Source organism: Peromyscus eremicus, chromosome X (genome assembly GCF_949786415.1).
Source record: "Peromyscus eremicus chromosome X, PerEre_H2_v1, whole genome shotgun sequence".
Lineage (NCBI taxonomy): Eukaryota > Metazoa > Chordata > Mammalia > Rodentia > Cricetidae > Peromyscus > Peromyscus eremicus.
In genome coordinates this window covers 83,625,654-83,632,139 of record NC_081439.1, presented here as the reverse complement: position 1 = coordinate 83,632,139, position 6,486 = coordinate 83,625,654, and the positions used below count along the sequence as shown (strand labels likewise).

The 6,486-nt window shown below is 40.7% G+C and overlaps 1 pseudogene; it reads left to right on the top strand.

Annotated features, from left to right (window-relative positions):
- Positions 1 to 1,088: 1,088 nt before the first annotated feature.
- Positions 1,089 to 1,659, top strand: LOC131900117 (apoptosis regulator BAX-like; annotated as a pseudogene).
- The last annotated feature ends 4,827 nt before the right edge of the window (positions 1,660 to 6,486 follow it).

Sequence of the window (6,486 nt, the reverse complement as noted above, 5' to 3'; positions counted from 1 at the left end):
GTATGGAAAAACATGTTGAGCTATTGTTGTTCAACAGAATAGATAGGCACTAACCATACATGGATTAGATTTAAATGTGACTGAAACTTTAGTACTTCAGTTGTACTCAACATATTTTAGATATTCAACATTAACAGGCAGCTAGTAACTACTTTCTGGACAAGATAGATACAGAAGTCCTTCATCTCTGTGGAAATATTATTAGTATTCACTTACATATAACATGGCAGTTTTCACCCATGGAATGGGAGAAAAGTGGCATTATAATTGTGCATATTTTAAAGTTCGAAGGTTAAAGCAATAGCCAATCCATGATACCAGTAATAAGATGGAGGACCCTCTCTGTATGGAAGCTAATCATGTATAACTCTGTCTTAGTTTATTTTCCTACTGCTGTGATGAAAATATCCTGACAAAGGGGATTTAAGGGATAAAGTGTTTATTTGGCTCACAATTCCAGGTTACAGTTCATCATTGTGAGCGAAGTTAAGGCAGCAGGAACTCAAAGCAGCTAATCACGTTACATCCGAAGCCAAGAGCAGAGAACAATAAATTCATACATCTATTCAAGGACTCATCGCCATTTCTCCACTGTTATCTAATCCAGGATTCCCAGCCTGGAGAATGAGGCCATCAACAATGGGTGGGGTTTCCAAATAATCAAGATAACCCCCCCACAGATATGCCTGCAGGCTAACCTAATTTAGACAATCCCTCATTGAGACTCCTGGGTGATTTCAGATTGTGTCAAGTTGGCAACTAAAACTAACCACCACACTCTCTTAAAAACATAATGCACATATTCTAGATCCATGTAGTAAAAGGATAGGGGTGAACTACCAATGCAATCATAGTAAGCAACTCTAATATCTAGATTGAGCAGTCTAGAAACATTTCCCACTAAAAGGAAATCCACTTTTGAGAAATGAATGATCATACTACTGGGATAAAGAATATGTCAGTTAAGTCTACTACAATAAGGCCTCAAAAAGACCAGAAGTTAAGGTAAAGGAATTCACACGTCACAAAGATGGAACAATTCGAATATCAAATAAAATGACTGAAATAGGCAGTGGCGGTGATGGGTGATGGACCAGTCAGGGGAGCAGTTCAGAGGCAGCAAGCCCACTATCTCTAGCAGGTCATGAAGGCAGGGGGCTTTTTGCTACAGGGTTTCATCCAGGATCAAGCTGGGAGGATGGCAGGGGAGACACCTGAGCTGACCTTGCAGCAGCCACCCCAGGATGCATCCACCAAGAAGCTGAATGAGTGTCTTAGTCTAATTGGAGATGATCTGGACAGCATCATGGAGTTGTAGAAGATGATTGCTGACATGAATATGGACCACACCCAGGGTCATCTTCTATGTGGCAACTGAGAGGTTTGCTGATCGCAACTTCAGCTGGGACTGGGTTTCTGCCTTTTTCTACTTTGATAGTGAACTGATTGCTCAAGGTCCTGTGTACCAAAGTGTCCAAGCTAATCAGAACCACCGTGGGCTGACACTGAACTTCCTCCAAGAGCAGCTGCTTGTCTGGATCCAAGACCAGGGTGGCTGGAATGGCCTCCTCTCACACTTCAGGACCCCCACATGGTAGACAGTGGCCATTTTTGTGTCTGGAGTTCTCACTGCCTATCTCACCATCTGGAACAAGATGAGGTGAGGCCACCACCAGCTTTGAACTGTGTCTTTTCTTCATAATTTATGGAATTTTTTTCCAGGATGAATGGGGACAGGGGACAGGCATTTTTCTTACTTTTGTAATTATTGGGTGGGATGTGAATGGTGGCCTCGGGAGGGAACAATAATCCTCAGGTCCACTTTGAAAAAAAAAAGACTGAAATACATTTAAAAACTTCCAATGTAGAAATAGCAACAACTAATAAAGATAATAAAAAATAAATAGACTAATTTAACTTCCTTTCAAGGGCTTGGGTAAGGAAATTCATTGTTTTAAAAACTGAAATATCATCCTGAGTGAAATAACCCAGACTCAGAAAGATAAACATGATATGTACTCATTCATAAATGGGTACTAGATGTAAAGCAAAGAATAACCAGACTACAACCCACAGCTCCAGAGAAGCTAGGAAACAAGGAGGACCCTAAGAGGGGCACATGGATCATTCTGGGAAGGGGAAACAGATGAGATCTCCATGAGTAAACAGGGGATTGGGGGGCAATCGAGGGTAGGGGATGGGGGATAAGAACATGAGGGAATGGGATGGTCAAGCTGGGGGAGGGACGGAGTTGGAGAGCAATGAAAGAGATATCTTTTGTTTGTTTGTTTGTTTGCTTGTTTGGTTTTTCGAGGCAGGGTTTCTCTGTGTAGCTTTGCGCCTTTCCTGGATCTCACTCTGTAGACCAGGCTGGCCTCAAACTCATAAAGATCCGCCTGGCTCTGCCTCCCTAGTGCTAGGATTAAAGGTGTGCAGCACCACTGCCTGGCGAAAGAGATATCTTGATAGAGGGAGACATCATGGGATAGAGAGAAACCTGGTGCTAGGGAAGTTCCCAGGAATCCACAAGGATGACCCCAGCTTAGACTACTAGCAATAGTGAAGAGGGTGCCTGAACTGGCCTACTCCAGTAATCAGATTGGTGAATACCCTGTCATCATAGAGCCTTCATCCAGAAACTGATGAAAGCAGATGTAGAGATCCACAATCAAGCACCAGGTTGAGCTCTGGGAGTTCAGTCGAAGAGAGGGAAGAGGAATCATGAACAAGGGGAGGGGGGGTCAAGATCATGATGGGTAAATCTAAAGAGATAACTGAACCAAGTTCATAGGAACTCATGAACTTTAGACTGACAGCTGTGGAACCTGCATGAGAATGGAGTAGGCCCTCTGCATACAGGAGACAGTAGTGTAGCTTAGTCTGTTTGAGGGGCCCCTGGCAGTGGGATCAGGATCTACCCCTGGTGCATGAGCTGGCTTTCTGGAGCCCATTAACTATGGTGGGACGCCTTGATCAGCCTTGATGGAGGGGGCCGGGCTTGGTCCTGCCTCAACTGAATGTACCAGGCTTTGTTGATGCCTTACCCTTTTGGAGGAGGGGATGGAAGTGGGTGAGTTGGGGAGAGGGTGGGAGGAAGCAGGAGGAGGGATGACAGGGGGAATCTGTAGTTGGTATGTAAAATGAATAAAAAATTTTTAAATAAAGAATAGAAAAATATCTAGACAAATGTATATCTCACAAAATTGAAAACATTGCAAAAGAATTTAGCATTCATGCTACTCTCTTCCTATGCTAACACAATTCCCTCTTACTAATGAATAGAGTAATTTACAGTAGATGTTCAGCTAATGAGTATAAAATAAATCACAAAATTAAAACATCAAGTACAACAAGTCATAGAGATGGAGTTTTGTTTACATAGATTTCTAGCAATCTAGAAACTTCAAAACAAAAAATATCTTTTGGCTACTTCCACATAGAACTTTCATTTCTGAGTAATATGAGAGTGTACTTTATGTCTAGAGTCTTGACAGTGACCCTTTATTCTGGAACTCTTCCCTTTTCTACCCAGACTTCTAGAAATTTCTGTGGGATGGGTTTGGCTCAAAGTGCCCCCCCATCTCTACCCAATGGTGTTCATGCTGCAATTCAGAATTCTGCCACAAGATGGCACCAATGCACCCCATTATCAGGGGGAAATACTGCTCTGTTTTAACTATACATGACTTGGAAGTAGGAGGACTATTTGCCAGGGAGGAAAAGAACCAGTGAGAGATGGGAAGGAGAAGAAGGGAAGAGTAGTAAACAGTTTAATATAAGCAAGGTACAATGATACATAAGTATATCAACTAAATTCATTATTTTGTGCTTAAGAGAATAATTGAAAAACAAAAATACAGCACATGCATGCATTGTATGTGCTTGTATGTCATATAAGGAGAAAAATACCTCAATTATGATCTCGCTTATAGCTTTACATACAGAATAATTCTAGGACTGTTCAAAAATAACTTTAACGGATGTAAACTTATTTCAGCACATCCATGGCATGGAATATCAGGTAGCTCCATCCTCCCTTGGCAGTAGCATGTAGGAAGGTATTCTTCAGTACAGTGCAGGTAGGTGGTGATGGAGAGAGGACGGGGATGTCAAACTGAGGTCTTGGTAGCTGTGTCCATAATGTCCCAGAGAGGAGCTGAAGGGGAGAGGATAGAAGGCAGCCTGAGAAATCTGTACAGACAGGGGTGACTGTTGTATAATGATTTTCTTTCCCTCTGGTCATAAAAAGATGCCATCTTCGACTTTGTCTCGGTAGCCATGGCAACCAGAGCAGAACAATACATTGCTAGCCAGGCTTTTGTTGATGGTAATGCAGCTTCTCTAGGGAGGGTCTGGAGACCCTCAGCTGGGATTCTAGGTATAATCCCTCTTCTAGTTGCAAGTTATCTTACAAAATACTAGAGTGTTTAAGATGAATAAAAGACAGATTAAAAGCAGGATTTCATGATGCAGCGTCCATGAGGTCACCATGTCCGACTGGGTGGGATTTTGCCTTGAAAGTAACCCTTAACCTATGATTTTTAAGAAAATAATATGCTCATTGGTCTCACCAAGTTTTACTTTGGTGAATTTGTTCTTCAAATCCTCATACCTAGGCCCTCAGGTAGCCATTGCTACTTTAGGTAAGGGTCTGGCTCAGCAAAGTGCATGATCAATTATTTCTAAGAAAATGTCAAGTGGACACTAAGATCAGCTTGGAGGGGTTTCTACTGGGCAAATCTAAAACAATTTGTAGATCGAAACATGTAATGATATTAACGGGGTAATTCTTTTAAAAATGAGAGCTTGAGTCATATTGATAAATTCATTAATAAGTGTATTTTAAATAAAAAAGAAGTGAAAATCTTACACTAATTATTCTAGAAGGGCTAGCAGTGTAGGAAATGCAACATTTGACTGCTATTTCAGGTAAGAATCCTAAATGGAAGCTCTAGTCTATCTGCGCCATATCACACTGCAGTCATTGTGTTACCATGGTAACCATGCTAGCCAGAGGAGATGAGAAAAACAACCACTAACCACCCTAATCTTGTCTTTAGTATGAGCTAGGAAACCATGTAAACTGACATGATGCACAGTAATTAACATCATGTACCCCTATATTCCCTTACACAGTAAACACAGCTGGAAGCATCAGTGATACAGATATTAATGCCTAAACAAAACCCCACATGTAATTCCCTCCTCCCTTGCCTCTTTCTCTCCCTCCCTTCTTCTCTTTCTTTCGTCCTTTTCCTGTCTCCAAGATACCAGAAATTCATAGAGACAAATTGTTGAAGGGAAAAAAAATGCCACACAATCAATACATTCAATTCTGAAAGTATATATATTTAAAACAAACAAAAAAACTCTTAGAAATTATTTTTTTCACAGCTATACAGATGGCTCTGCAATTAAGAGCAAATATTGCTCTTGCAGAGGATGACGTTTGGTTCCCAACATCCAAATCAGGTGGCTAACAACTGCCTCCAGGGGGATCGATGTTTCTGGCTTCTGTGGGCATCTGCACTCATATGCATGCACATGATTAAACATTAATCATTTAAAAAAAGAAATATCTTTTTTCAGAGACAATTTATTGGATTGACTCTAGGACATTTTTCTTCTTCTTTAATGACCAATATTGCCAAGAATCAACAGAGAAGCATAAGCAACTGCATGTGCTCTTCAATAACTACTGTCAAGAATTTGGCTGTTGAAAGTCAATGAAAGGAAAGTAGATCACAACTGTAATTTAGAAGTTACTAGGATGAGGATGTAGCCTAGAGGTAACGCACCCTGGATTTGATCCACAGGCCTGGGAAAAAATACTGTTATTTGCAGAAAGTATAAAATGGTTAGCAACAGTCTGCCCACTGATATCTACATACCACTAAACATTACAAAACAGAAAATAAATATCTAATAGAAGACAGCATAACTGTTCCCCATGGGAGGCCTTACCTTCTCGTAGGAGGGAATTGGGGTGGGTTGGGAGGGGGAGGCTGGAGGAGCAGGAAGAAGGAAGAGGGGGATCTTTGGTATGTAAAATGAATAAAAATTTTCTTAATTAAAAAAGAAAAAAGAAAAAATAACTGACAAGAAAGCATTGTTAGGCTTTCTATTCTCCTCCAGCTGTTCTGTAGATATAATGAACTGCCACAAAGATGCCAGCAGACATTTTCTTAAAAAATAAATCAACAGGCTCATCCCCAAACTTGTATGCAAATGCAAATGACTATACTATAAAATGGATTTGAAAAAGATCAAGGCAGAGGGAAAACACTGCCTGGTTTCAGAAATTCTTCTAAACATGATGCACTCCAAAGTAAAAAAGGAGATCAGAGGCAAAGAATAAATAATTGAAAAACAGACAGACAATACATATTTGACCACTAATTTTTTAGAAAATGTGCAGGTAATTCAATGGAGAGCAGGTAGGATAGTCTTTTCAGGATTCGCTCAGTGGGTAATAGCCTCCCAACA